General features: G+C 28.7%; 1 pseudogene across 1 annotated transcript; it reads right to left on the bottom strand.

Moving 5' to 3' along the window:
• Positions 1–4,287: 4,287 nt before the first annotated feature.
• Positions 4,288–12,021, bottom strand: LOC120091908 ((+)-gamma-cadinene synthase-like; annotated as a pseudogene). Its single transcript, XR_016527284.1, has 7 exons — positions 11,839–12,021; positions 11,458–11,737; positions 10,039–10,422; positions 6,319–6,535; positions 6,056–6,194; positions 5,704–5,952; positions 4,288–4,767 (listed from the first exon to the last, which is right to left on the bottom strand). The product of XR_016527284.1 is annotated as a (+)-gamma-cadinene synthase-like (transcript).
• Positions 12,022–15,497: the final 3,476 nt, after the last annotated feature.

Genomic DNA, 15,497 nt, shown 5'->3' with positions numbered 1-15,497 from the left:
GCTTACCGGAACGATCTGTCAGCACAACCTCCTCTCTCGCGTCCTCCTTGAAGTAAAAGAAAATCTAAGACTAGGCTAAACTCATAAGATGGTGAACTCCTGAACTCGTGGAACAGTGGAACCCGTTTTCTGAAAGGTGCCCTTGGTATTTATAGAACATCCAGAGTGAACGGCGACTTCTCTCTCATGATTGCACAGATGAGACGGCTTCAATTCTGATTTATGTGCCGAATATTTGTCATCGAAAAGCTGAATGTACTTGTTATCGTTAGCGACTGCCAACTTAATTCGGATTCGACTGTCATCAGCGTTCTGTCCCATCGCGATTAATTAGCCTTTCACCCAGATGCGCCCATCATGTTGCGCTGACCAAGTTGCGACAATCCTTTTTTAGCAAATTTTTGCGAACACAATCACTGTAAAGCCTTGCGGTGATGCTACGCTCAACCAATGATTTTCTACGATCACCTTGAGTCATCGCATATTCTGCACAAAAATACAAAAATCAACTGTTCTAATGCGATGAATACATGTGACCGCAATATTATGAATCTAATACTTTTTGGATGCAATTTAACATGTTTTATCAATGCATGCCAGTATTGTTTAAGAACTTAGCATATGATAACGTGTATTTCTGCCCGTTATCAGTTGTCCATGTTTGAAGTGTGTGAATGGAAAGACTCTAAATGTGAACACAATAAGAGATCACTTATTTTTTAATAGTATAAATCAAAGTTATCAGACATGGATTTTTACGGTGAATCATTACCGATTAAGAGAAACGATGAAAATGTGTCTATTAGTGAAAGAGACAAAGTTGATGAGGATGATGTTGATGTTGATGACATAATTGGAATGTTTGAGGCTGCATACAACTATTTTAATGAAAAATCCGATAATTTTGAAGAATTTAGATGATACAAAGAAACCATTGTTCCCAAATTGTAAAAATTTTACCAAAATATCTACATTGGAAAAGTTATTTAATTTGAAAGCTAAATTTGGATGGAGTGATAATAGTTTCACTGAGTTGTTGGAATTAATTCATGACATATTACTTAGTCCTAATGAAATTCCAACTTCTACTTATGGAGCAAAAAAGATGTTGGATACTCTTAGAATGAAGTACGAGATGATTCATGCATGTAGCAACGATTGTTGCTTGTTTACAAAAGAACTATATAATACAAATGTATGCCCCATTTGTGGTACATCAAGATGGAAGCTTCATAAAAATTTAAAAGAAAAAGCTAAGAATATCCCAGCAAAAGTCACGTGGTATTTCTCCCCAATTCCAAGATGTGAAAGAATATTTCGAAGAAAAGAAACATCAAGTTTTATTGACGTGGCATGCTAAAAAAAAAGAAACAGATTCTTTATTAAAACATCCCAAAGATGCCCTATCGTGAAAAAAAATAGACAATTTGTGGCAAGAGTTTGGATCAGAACCTAGAAATCTTCGTCTTGCTCTTTTGATAGATGGGATAAATCCACATGGAGATCTTAGTAGTAGATATAGTTTTTGGCTAGTGATCTTAGTGACGTACAATCTACCTCCATGGTTGTGCATGAAGCGAAAATTGTTTATGTTGACTACACTAATATTTTGTCCTAAACAATCGGGAAATGACATAGAAGTTTGTTTAGCTTTGTTAGTAGATGATTTGAAAAATCTTTGGAAAGATGGTGTAAAATGTTACGATGCATATGAAGAACAACGTTTCATGCTTCAAGCTATTTTATTATGGACCATTAATGATTTTCCTGCATATGGTAACTTGTGTGGTTGTACGGTTAAAGGATATCATAAATATCCAATTTATGGAGAGAAAACTGTTAGACATATTTAAATAATATATGTTAATTAAAGTATGGGCTATGTATATGGATTAATAATTTATCAAATTGAGTTATTTTATTAGATTGGGCCTTATTATGTGATCTAATTAATTAAGGCCCTAGATTCATTGAGTATGGACTTAATGGGTAGAAACCTGTTCATAGTTAATTAGGGTTTAATGGGAACCTAATTGAACGAGTATAGAGACATTAGGCCTATTGTCCCCAACATACCAAAAACAATAAGCACTCAGTCTTTCTTGAATCCGCAGTCAGTCTTTCTTGAATCTCATCTAGAGATAGATCCCACTAAGAGCAGAGGAAGACCATAGTCATCTATCATCATCTTGAAATTATCATTAGTTTGTCAATGGAATCCGGTATGTTATTATTCTTGACAATTTGGCATGGATGATTCTAGCGTTTATCTATTCAATATAGATTTAAAGTATTTATGCTATTAAGTGGTGTCAGAGAATAAAATTCATGTTAAATTGTTGGTTTATGTTCATTTTCTATTGATATTGTAGTTGAATTTTGGTTTTGGTCAAAGACTATAAAGATTATTTGAAATTTTTCTTAAAAGAAAATAAAATTCAAAAGCCTCCCTTCACGTCAACAATACCAAAGAAGCAATTGAGGTTCATAAAAACACATAGCCAATAAGGTGTTGCTATTTGTCGATTTGATGGAATTAAGTTGAAGGGTTTGTCGGCAGTTGGTTGAAATAAAGATGAAACCTATTTAAGTCAAAGTTTTGTTTTCGTGGGTTTTATTTTTGATGGATTTGGTGAATTAAATGGCTTTTTGTTTGTTGAAATCCATGTTTTTTTCTTAAGATTAAAATGTAATTGAAAATCTAATATTTATCCAACAATCAATCAGTTTCTATTGTTAATTCCTTATTAATTGGGGAATTAGTTGAGAACCTATTTAATTGGTTCAAATTTGATTTATTTTTAAATCTAATTGGTTCACAAAATCAAGTTTAAAATCTAATTTTTAAATGAATAATTTGGTAAATTTAATTTTAAATTTTGATCGATATTTTGATGAATTTAAAATTAAATTTGATTGGTGATATTTGGCCATATTCACATATTTATGTTGCTTTAATTGTGTATTATGTGTATGCATTTTTTTAAGTGAATATTGGTAAAGACTATTTGGTATTCTTTCTCTTTTACAGTAATATTTTTATATTATTGTGTATTATATTTTAGATTGAATTGGTCAAAATAATATGTTACCAAAGTAGTCTCTGTTATCTAGATTAATTTAATTCTAAAATATAAGATGTGCATATTCATGATGCGGATAATTATCGGCCAAAAGAAGATAATTATTTGGCCAAATTGTGGGTATGCATGTGGTGATGAGTATGTGGCAATTATAAGGATTGCTCATGCGAAAAATAGTCGATCCAAAGAAATACTATTTTTTGACAGAGTTAATTGTTAGTACTTTGATTACTACGTTGAGAGTACAATTTACATTTGGCCTTTTTGCGTCTTTCTGCTCAAAGGCTATACATCAATGTCGTGTTAGGTATCTTGTTAAAGGGACCCACCACATATGTGAAATTATTTTGTTATATTTTAATTGTGAGCATATGTTTTGTTGTTTATTGTTTTAGTTGGTCTTACTCAAATATCTGAAAATCTGAGTTCAATCCCTAACTTGAATGGATCGAACTTCAAGATTTGGAAGGAATGCCTAGAGATACTTCTTGGATATATGGATTTGGACCTTGCATTAAGGACCTATAAACCTACTTCTACTGAGAAACAACCAAATATGGTTAATATAGAGAAGTGGGAATGGTTAAATCGCATGTGTCTAATGATCATTAGGCACTCCATTCCGGAGTCTTTTCATGACTCTATCACGGAAAGTGAAAATGTCAATAAGTTCCTTGCTCAAATTGAGAAATATTTTGCTAAAAATGAGAAAGGGGAAACAAGTAGTCTTTTGACTTCTTTAACTTCTATCAGGTATAAGGGGAAGCAACTAAAACGATTCCTCATGAAAGAGGATCGGACAATAGCCTTCGTCGAGTAATGGGAAGCGGGCTAGTCCCCAAAAATGCTCGTTCCTCTGACTTTGGGGTTTACAATTCCCCATGTGACTCATTCCTTCAGTCGAACATTCACACTTGAAAATATATTCAAAACATACTTTAATAATTTTTTATCCCAACCATTTTACATAAGCAGTGGAAGAGAGTTTTCCTATTATAAATATGGTAATTTCCAAGAGGTTGAGGAAAGTAAAGACGGAGGCTTGAAAACATACAACTTTTGTGGTGATTTGGATAAACTTGTTGAATCAAGAAGTAAATTGATTAATTTAAGTAGACAATAGTACTGTGATTTCAACTACAATTTGAAGAGAAGAAAAAAAATTATTACACAAAGTTAATTCAACTCATATAAACTAGAAGCATCACTAAAACCCATACCACTATATTTGGTAAAATATCATATATATTCATAAACGTTGTTTCGATGATAAATTTGATAAAAAAAACATAATATCATTATGGACCCTTCACATTCTATATATTACAAGTTATAAGTACACAATTGACCCATAAATATTGGATTTCACAAACGTTGCCTCATTAAGTAGTTAAAGACGCACTGGTTCAACAAGAAGAGCCTTGATAAGAACTTTTGTGTTACCCTTAGAATTTGTGTATCCATCCTCGTCAGAATAAAGCAAGGCAATAACTCTGGTGAGATTTAATACACACAATAAAAATGGCATTGGAACAGTGGCAGGATGAAAACAACATTCATTTATATTCTTCCATGCATCTTCTACTCGCTTTCGAAATTCAGCACAGGTTTCTTCTTCTGAGCAACCATAATTGTACATGTAACATTCAGTGGCAGAGACGACATGTTCTCTTTGTTTCTCAAACTACAAAAATTAAAAAGGTAAACATATATAAATTAATAATGGAGCAAAGCTTGATGTTATCAATGCCAATGTGAGTTATCAAAATTTCAATTTTACGGAGATATATATATATAATATATATATCAATATTGTTGAATCATAAGAATTGTAAAATTCATTTGAATTAATAATAAATATATTTTTCATGTTAACACACTGCTTAATTCTTAAACTCTGAGTTTTGTTTCATTTTGGTTTCTGTATTTTCAATTGTCTAATTTTTGTCTCTCGACTTTCAATAAATCTAGATAACTAGTTCTTCCCGTTAGTTTCTTGTCGATTGTTTTTTTCCCCAAAAATGTTAGTCTCTATGAGCATTGCTGTTTTATAAACTATGAAAATTGTTTTTTTCCCCAAAAATGTTAGTCTCTATGAGCATTGCTGTTTTATAAACTATGAAAATATATTTGACAACTTATATTTATACAAGCTATTCTCTCCTAATGTTAGAATAATTTAGAAGTTATTGAGAACAAATGCATTAAGACTCATAGGAGAATAGGGGCAAAGTTACTTTCCATGCTTTCAACTCCATATTCTCATCAATCTCTTTCTTAATCACTGTTGTGTTGCGTGTCCATCTCATATTTCCATCACCGAATCTGTTCTTTGATTACTATTTAGGGTTTATTATCGGAGAGAGGTTTACGGCATCTATATCTCTGGCCTTTCACTCTTATATATTGTTTTTAGCATTTTATAGTCATATTAATTTGGATTAATAGATTAATTTTTTTATTATTTTATGAATATTTATAATAATTATATTAAATTTCAATGTCATTGTTAAATATCATGAACTGTAGATATATCGACAAATGTATTTCGTGAAATCGATTGATACTTGAATCCATGTGATATTATTGGCTTATTTAAAGTAGTGAGAGCGACCCATACCTGGTCGGAGACAAGATCATTCATTAGTCTACAAACGGTGGTTGAGGCTTCAAGAATTTTGGGGCACTCAGAAAGCGAATCAAATACCTCTTGAGTTGCAATGTCACCCATGCAAGCAAATGAAATAGTTGCAAGTAGCCCATAACCTGAGCTAACTAGAGCCACTTCCATGTATTCTTCAAATTTTGGTTTATACTTTTTGTTCAGCCATTCAGCTTCTTTGAAATAGTATTCAGCTTGCCTTTTCATCTATTCATACATAAATAAAGTTGAAACTTCTTATACATGCAAAGAAAGATAGCAAGATTAATGGTATTAATAGGAAATTATGAGAAGGATTATATTTAATTACCGCTTCTTTTGCAAAGTGGGCACGATACGATGTTCCATCCTTAGCCATCTCGTTATCAACCTCTTCGAAAAGATCGAGCATAGTTGTATAATAAACTTTCATATACTTCGGGAGTAGATTAATCATGCTTATGTCCCATCTAAAAAATTAAAGACATTGTATAACTGATTAAAGCATACTCAATTCTGTTTCAAGTATATATGGACTATACATATAAAAATGAAAAAGAATTTTGAAGAAAGTCAGAGGGTAAAGAAAGTAACCTGTTGATTGCTAAAGTGAAGACTTGGTTCTTCAAATGTTCCATAAGCGTCATAAATATCATCCATAATTGAGACCATGGCGATCACTTTAGTCAATATTTTCCTTCCCACATTGAAATGAGGTTCGAAATATACACTCAATGCCCAAAAGTAATTCTCCACAATTCTATCTCTCACAAATGGAAAGTTCGTTGGGACGTTCAATTCTTTCCACCACCTATACTAATTTATTATTTGCATTAAGATTATTTCAAAATTTTCATTGTTATCAACAAAGATCAACGTTAAATGTAGAAATAATTTCTTTATGGGAAGAAAAAGGAATTAACTCTGATAAATAAGTATATCAACTCTGATATTAAGTAAAATTGTATGAACTTTTTCATCTCATTTTACTTTGTATTTAGTTTTCCTTAGAACAAGGATGGGTGACTCTAAAAATTAAAATCTTGATAACATATATTTATCCTTTCTACTTTTTCATATTTCATTTTGAATGACAATGAATCATTGTCATTAATCTGTTCGGTTATATATTCTAGAACTCGCTGTTTATAAGAGTACTATAATCTATTTGCAATAAAGATGTTATTCAACTTTTGTTCAATAAAATTATTTTAGAATATGTAAATAGTATCAAATCCAATAAACTACGATCCATGGTTGTTACATGAGTACCTGGACTTTAAGTGGAGATATAAGAGTAGATCAAGTTCGAGTAGATAGCCAAAATGGTTTATAGTATATGGATAAGGCTCGGTACCTTATTTTGGAAACACTATTAGATGTGGCTTACTTTGTACTTAGTACAAACGATGTAATCTTAAATCATTTATGCAGAGACATGCGAGTGGGCATCCTATACAAAGAGTTTGTATAATACAGACCAAGAAATAAGTGATTCTTAATTTATAACATTGTGTACTATTTAAAACGGCTATTTCAAAGCAATGACCTAGTTAACTTGAATTTAATCCTGAGCTAACTATCCTTAGATTTGCATAGGTAAGAGTTGGCCCTATAGCACCGGCTTAATAAGCCTCTCATTTCATAGGTAAGACTGGATAGTAGAGAAGTTGTTCCCTTAAGTAATAACTGTGGTTCTTGAACAAAGGGTCCCACCCTCTCATTGGCCCGAGAGGAACTCGGTTTAGTGATTTGATCACAAACCAATTGTTCATTAAGGTTCGGCGATACTTAAAGAGCATGATGTAATCTCGGGGGTAAAACAACTTTTGACCCGACCGTTATTATGAAGAGCCTTTGAAGGGTCGACTTACTGATTATGGTTAAATAAGATAGACACAAATATATCAAAAGTGAGGTGAGTGCAACTACTGAGCTTTAGTGGAGTGACCTAGTAGTTAAAGAATGTTGGTTAATTAGGTTAAAGAGTTTAGCAGGTTAATCTCAGATCGTTGGAGCCCATGATTTGTAGGTCCATTAAGTTCCCCTACTAGCATATAAACAGACTAAACCCTAGAACCATGCGATGAATAAAATTGAAGCCTTCAAATACAAATTAAGGAAATTAGTAATTATACATGATATAATTATACGTTTAATTATAAAATTAAACAAAATTGAAAAATTAGAAACTATATATGATTTAAATATTAATTACATGAATAAGGCTTCATGTTGGAAAAGTGGTGTTTAATTTAATTTAATACTAAATTAGTTTAATTAATTAAAGTTGTTTAATTAATCATTTGAAATTAATTGTTAGAATTAATTATTAATTATTAATTATTAATTATTGAATTAATATTATTATTTTTACATTTTATCTTTTTGAATTTTGATTTCAAAATAAAAATTCAATCTTAAATTTAAAATTAAAAAGTTCAATTGAAAATGGAAAAATACCCTAAGTGGGATTTTTCCACTTTAAATACTCATATTACCATTAAAATTAAGTGGGATTTGTGTCAAACTCCTAGGAAATGAAATTGCATGTTAAAGGAAAATTAAAAAAAAAAAATGACATATGCCAAGAAAGTGATGCAATTGAAGGTTGGAAGAGAAGATGTTCACTCTAGATCATTGACACAAAATCTGGAAAATTTCTCCAAAATTCCTTCATGATTCAACTTCATTTTGGGTTCCACCACCCAATCTAAGTTCCTAGAGATATGTATGGAATATAAAATTGTGATCTACAAGGTTTTGATGTGAAGATTTAAACTTGATTTCAGTAATTGAAGAGTTCAACAATGGTATAATTTATGAAACCCTATTTTTTTCATATGAACATGATTGCTATATTGCTAAAATTGATGGAATTGGAGTACTTAAGATCCTAATTGTTTCCGCTTCTTGCATGTTAACTCCAATGTAATCATCATACGATCAACATTGATTATTAGATGCAAGTAATAAAAGATATTAATAATAGATTAATAATTCCTTTCAGTCAAATCATATATGAACTTGGTTGCGGTTAAGTAGCTATTTGAGTTTTAATTTTTCGTTTTTGAAAATCAGACCTATAAACATTCAATTTCTTCCATTTTTTTTGTCTACTTTTTTATCAATATTTAATTTTAAAAAATCAAATCAAGTTTTGAATACGAATATTGACCTTGACATAGATGTTTGATTTTTTCACCCCACATATTGTCGGAATAAAAAAAAAATGTATTACCTGACAATTCGAAATCAATGTTTTGAAAAATCGTCTGAATAAGTATTGTACTTTTAAAGAATTTTCATGTCTAATGTTAGGTTCAAGTTTCCATACCCACTTGTACTAAATAAAAGAAAAGAACAAAAAAGAAAACTAAAATGAAATGGATTCTTGATTAACGTTTGCATGAATATTTTGTTCCTTTCATTTTTTTTTAGAGAAGAAAGCATGTACATGGTTAAATATAGACACTAATAACTATCCATGTCTTTTTTTTTTTCTAGATATTTTTATAAATAGTTTGATATTTTTTCTATCCTTGAAAATTTTCCTTTAAAATAATTAGTGTACAGTGTTTTTTTTTTAATAGAAAAATCAACTGTAAAAAGAATTAAAATAATATTTGGTAAATTATAATTAAATTTGTGTGGTTTAGTTATATGAATCAAAATAGGCCTATTATTTTACTTGTTTTCATTTGGATAGTTATTTTATAACTTGTTACAATATATTTTTTTAATTTCATATGATTTAAATTTTAACTAATTTAGTTTAATCAAAATTATTTGATAATAGTTAAACATAATTATTATTAAAAATTGAATCAATTAAAATTTGAAAATAGATATGACAAAATATATTAATGTGGCTGGATATTGTTATAACATATTTATTAAAATCGTTAACAAATTAACAAAGTTTTAGAAAACCTTGAATCTAAAAGTTTTGACAGCATAGTTAAAATTTAGACACGATTCTCTTATATTAATTAGTAATTTGATTTACCAAAAAGGGTAGGTGGCTAAGATTTTTCCTCAATCACTTTTTAGGAATGCAAATACAAATCCCAAACGAACATTAAACTATGATTGTTACCAAAACCTTTCTTCCTAATAGTTGGAATTTCGATACCATTTGCACCCATCATCATGATAATGATGATAATAATGATAATGATAATAATAATAATAATAATAATAATAAATGAAAACATATTATAACGGTTCATATCTACAAATAATGACAATAAAGTCAGTTAGACTTATCTTGATTGATACGAAAATGGAAGCATATTATAATGGTAGGAGTACCTGAAGATTTCAATTAGCTCCTTTTGGTGAAGATTTTGTAATATGTTGAAGTCTAGTTTTGAGAATGTAAGCAAAGTGTCATTATGGGAAGGATCTTGTTGGTATATTCCCAGATACTCTCTTGCCTTGATTCTTGTAATACTTTTTCTAATAGGCAATTTCAAGGCATTGCTAACCTCAGATGCAAAATGAGGATTATTTGAGTATTCAATATATGTTTTAAGATGTGTGGTAGTAAATTCAAGAGCTTCCTCAAGCACAGCTTCCCCATGTCCCCTCATATGTGATGCTTCATATAGGCTCAAAATTCCTCTTTCATCATTGCACAATGATTCTTTAAATTTTCCACTGTTGTCCATGAATCCATGAATTTTGAGAATATATCTGTTTAAGTTTAGACTTAAAAAAATTAATAAATAGTTCTTAAACAAATTATAATTTTTGAAGTCCAAATTCTTTATTCGTAACTTCTAATTTGTCTTAAGACTCTCTTTATACTCGTTTAAGTCTCATTTGGTAACCATTTCGTTTTTTGTTTTTTGTTTTTAAAAATAAAGCCACAATAGACATTACTTTCATCTCAAAATTTCTTCATTTGTTATGTATCTTTTATTATTGGTTTAAAAAACAAAGCAAAAATTTGAAAAATAAAAAATAATTTTTAAAAATATGTTTTTGTGTTTTGAAATTTGATTAAGAATTCAACCATTGTACTAGGAAAGATACTAATCATTATAAAAAATGGGAAGGAAATAAGTTTAACCTTCAAAAAAAAAAATCAAACACAACTGTCTCGTTTGGTAACCATTTATTTATTATTATTATTTTGTTTTTTGGTTTTTCAAATCAAGACTATTTTCTTCCCATTTCTTACAATATGTTGCGTTTTTTTCTTAAATAGAATTGTTGAATTCTTAGCCAAAATCTTAAAATATAAACAAGTTTTTTAAAGTTATTTTTTTAATTTCAAAATTTGGCTTGGTTGTAAACCATTGGTAAAAAGTAGATAATAAAGAAAGAAATTTGAAGATAAAAGTAGTATCTAAAGGCTTAATTTTCAAAATAAAAAAACCAAGTAGTTACCAAACAAGGCCAAAATGGTTAACAAAGGAGTATTAGTTTTTTCTTTATAGATTTTTAAAACTGTGCATGTTTTCTTACAACGTTTTTAACCATTGATTTAATTTTCATATATTTTAATTAAACATGGGTAGTCTTAGCCATATCAATATTAAAAAAAATACTTTTTTATTTAATTTTCAAAATGTGACTTGATCTTTTAAAACACTCCAATAAAGCAGGCAACATTACACCGAAAATAATAAATTAAAAAAGTATGTATAAGCTTAATTTGCAATTTAAACAAAACATATAATTTTTTTAAAACTAAATAAAAAACAATTGTTGTGCATAACTTACCACATGAAATCCTATAACCTTGTTGCCTTAGGAGTCGAAATAGAAGAGCAATAGTATGGAGATCTTCATCACAATCTTTATTCAATAAAGTGGAATAAGACACATATAAATGTTCTAAGATTTGGTCAATCTCATTCTCAAAATGATAAGATACACCTAGTCGTTGGATCGAATCAACCAATATCAGCTTCTCCAATGGGTTTTCCATAGAAACAACCACCATCATCCGTATTTCTTCTTTCAACTTTTCAATTTGCTCTTTCGTTCCATCGTCTACTTTCTGAAATACAAAAGTATTAGATAAAAGTTATACAAACAAAATAAATGACAAATAATTAAAATAAAATATTCAATAAAGGCAATTTTGAAATTTAGTTTTACCAATGCATCATCAGAGGTAAATGAAAGGAAATGATCAGTCCAAATGTTAGGATGAAAATTTGCAGTAGAACGCTTAGTATCAGGAATGTCATTGGCTTCCATAATTGAAGCAGGAAATTTTGAAATTTTAAAAATTATTCCTTTTTGAAAGAGGAAAAAAAAAAAAAAAGAAAAAGATGTATGTTATTCACTTGAGATTTTGAAACTATTGGTGAGACACCTTTTGATTAAAAAGGCATGTCTATTTATAGGCTGCTTTCGTATCGTTTGTTGGCCCAAGATTTTTATCACATAAATTCAAACCATTGAATAAATTACCACACAATTTATTGAGGGTTCTTTTTAAATATAAACTATTGATGTTGATAGATAATGATAATCTATGTCAGTATCTATCATTGGCAGATTCTAAAATTTGCAAATATTTTCAACAATTTTTTCATTTGAAATAACTTTCCTTCCATTGATGGGTTATATCGTGTTATTTTTATCTATGAAGATTTAACCTTTGGAAGGAAATTAATATTAGAAACCCTAAAATCTTGTCCATACCAAATAATATTTATAAAGATTTGACATTTGAAAGGAAATTAATATATACAACCCGACCACCTTGACGTAGAAAATAATAGGAGAAATTGTCAGAAACAACATTCTCAACTTTCCATCCTTTAAGACTAGCACACTTTTTGAAAAGTAGTAAAATTAGTTTTTCTCGGTGGATCTTGGGCGAGATCGATCAGCGTCGAGATTTTAATAATTTTTCAAATATTAGATAATCTATCCAAATCTTATATCAGATCTTATATATTTTCAAATTTTCTCCAAATTGAATTATTTTTACCAAATATTATATTGTAATTTTAGGTCAATTTATGTTTCCATGATTATATGAATTTCTAAATTTCCAAATGAACTCACCAATTATATTGTTTTAGATGGATGATTGCATTTTGATTTTTAAATTTTGGAAAATATTAAATTTTGTAAAAAAAAATAAGATATGGAAAATATATAAAATCTCGATATTACTATGCTCGAGAATTTACCGATATTGGTATTAATCTGCTTCAGATTTCATATATTTTTCATATTTTACCTTTTTTTAAAATAAAATTAATCTTTCAAAAATTTTAAAAATTATTTGGAAATTAGAAATTTTGCTAAAAAGATTTTAAAAAATAAGTAAAATTATGATATAATATTTGGTAAATATTTGTTATAAGATTTAAGATCACATCATATTTTAGAAAAACTAGTCCGATATGTACGGAGAAAAGCCCAAAAGGGCCAAAACAATCTATAAGTTAGAAAAGTTATTTTTTTAACTAAATCTCGGTGGTCAGTCTCGCCTGAGATGCACTGAGAAAAGCTATTTGAACATGTTTTCAAAAAAGGTGACAATTTCCCAAATAATAGTGATGTGGATGCAGTCAAGGATATAAATGACATTTTCTTTAGATATTTTCATCAACGTTTTTATAAAATTGATGCATTAGAATTTTGTTGATGTTGACGTTTAAAACATTAGTTATTTTTAAAAGAGTGGTAGATCTAAAACTTGGAAAGAGAGAATGTAAAAATTAGAAAGAAGAAAATGAAATAAAAATGTCTCACTTGAGTATCAAACCAATGAACATGGAGTAGGAGTATAAAAAAGACCCAAAAAAATCAAAAAACAAAACCAATTCAAATCAATCCACTGGTTTGAATTCGTTTTTTAGTATAAAATTGGATATATTGATTTGTATGTGGAGAAAACCAAAAAGTACAAGTTCAAATCGATTTATGATTGAAAAAACCAATCAAAATCAAACCGAACCAAAAGAATATATACCCTTAAAAATAAACTCTAACATTAAGTTTTTTTAGTGTTTTAATTATTATAGTGCATATATATTTATTGTTTAGAAAAAATAAAAGACCAGTTGGAGTGTTTATATTTTTTTCTTTAGCAAAGTCCAAAAAAACAATAAAAAAATTCAAATTTCAATTTATAGAAAAAAGAAATGAACACAATTTTAATTTTAAACTAGCAAAAAGGAGGTCATTCAAAACAAACTTGTAAATAAAAATTAAAATTTGAAAGAAAAAATATATGTAAAAAATCGAGAACCAAATGGATATTAAATAGAACGAAATAAAAATTTATTTATTGGTTTTTTTTCTTTAATAGACATTCATTTGGATCTGTTCTTTATAAAACCGATTAGTCGGGATTCGTTTTTGGTTGACCCTGAAGTGATAAAATCGAACCAACTATCACCCTTTGTTGTTTTAAAATTTCAAACCAAAGACCATAAAGTTGATATTATCGGTTATATATTAAATATTTTAAATTTGAAAATCGAAATAATATATAAACCTAAATATTTTGTTAACGTCTTTGCCCTTGTTGTATGAGAATTTTGTTGAACCTTATGTTGGAAGAAAATAAACTCTGACTTTAGAAAATAAGTGAAGTCCCCATTGCTTACAAGAGAGGTCCATCAGAATGCAGCTAACTGAGGTACAAAAAGTTAGGCATCTGGATTAGTTGTTATAGGGAGCAAGGGACAGGAGAATTTTGGTAAGAAAAAATTAAACCAGAATCACAAGTCTATCAAAGTTTATCATAATAGACACCCATAAAAGCCGATCACTATCTATCACTGAAGCCAGCAAATTGTGCCTTGAGCATTTTTTTGTGCCTTCAATGAGCTAGTTTTTGGGAAATTATCTATGTGCTGAAGGTAAATTTTGCTATATTTGTAATTATTTTTAATTTTTAATTATATCTAAATATCATGGAAAAAAAACTTGTTTAATTAGAATATTTATATCTAAGATTAATAAATTTAAATAATATGGTGATGGATGACTTGTTTGTTTATTTGATAAAAACAAACTTCGTTTATTTAAGTTATGCTAGACCACGTTCTTCTACTCTTTCTTGTTTCCATTATTTTTTATTTTTTATTTTAAAAAAACATGTTTGTTTAATAACTTTTCTCATTTTTTGTTTATAAAATTTTAAAAATGTTTCTAATTATAATCTAGACTATATTTCATAAACTATGGGCTCCTTTGATAACGTTCATGTTTTATGTTTCTATTTCTCATTTTTAAGAGATTTGTTTAATAACCATTTCGATTTCTTGTTTTTAAGGTTTGAGAAACGTTTTAAAAATGTGACGATATTTGATAAACTATAAAAACTACTTTCTCACTATCTTGTTTCTATTTTATTGTAATTAATTTCTAATATGAACTAAAAAGGTATGGATTGGATGGTTGGTAGGTAGCGTGCTTTGAACCCTTTTTACCTTCAAAGTCTTTGGTTTGATAATCAAGTGAGACATTTTTATTTCATTTTCTTTTTTCCGGTTTTTACATCTCTCTCTTTCCTAAATTAATTTTTCTATATTTCTTTCGCTCTTTTATTTTTTATTTATTATATTTATATTTTAATTTAATTTTGAAATTTAAACTTTTCCATATTTAGGTTTATATATTATTTCGAATTTTCAAATTTAAAATTTTTAATAACCGATAAGACCAACTTCATGTTCTTTGGTTTGAAATTTTAAAACAAACAAAGAGTGATAGTTGGTTCAATTTTGTTGTTTCGAGGTCAACCAAGAACTAACTCACACTAATTGCTTTTATAGAGAAGAGAT

Source organism: Benincasa hispida, unplaced genomic scaffold (genome assembly GCF_027475165.1).
Source record: "Benincasa hispida cultivar pf3 unplaced genomic scaffold, pf3_genome.v1.1 HicScf84, whole genome shotgun sequence".
Lineage (NCBI taxonomy): Eukaryota > Viridiplantae > Streptophyta > Magnoliopsida > Cucurbitales > Cucurbitaceae > Benincasa > Benincasa hispida.
The sequence above is the reverse complement of the archived record's forward strand: the minus strand, read 5'-3'. Positions and strand labels throughout refer to the sequence as shown.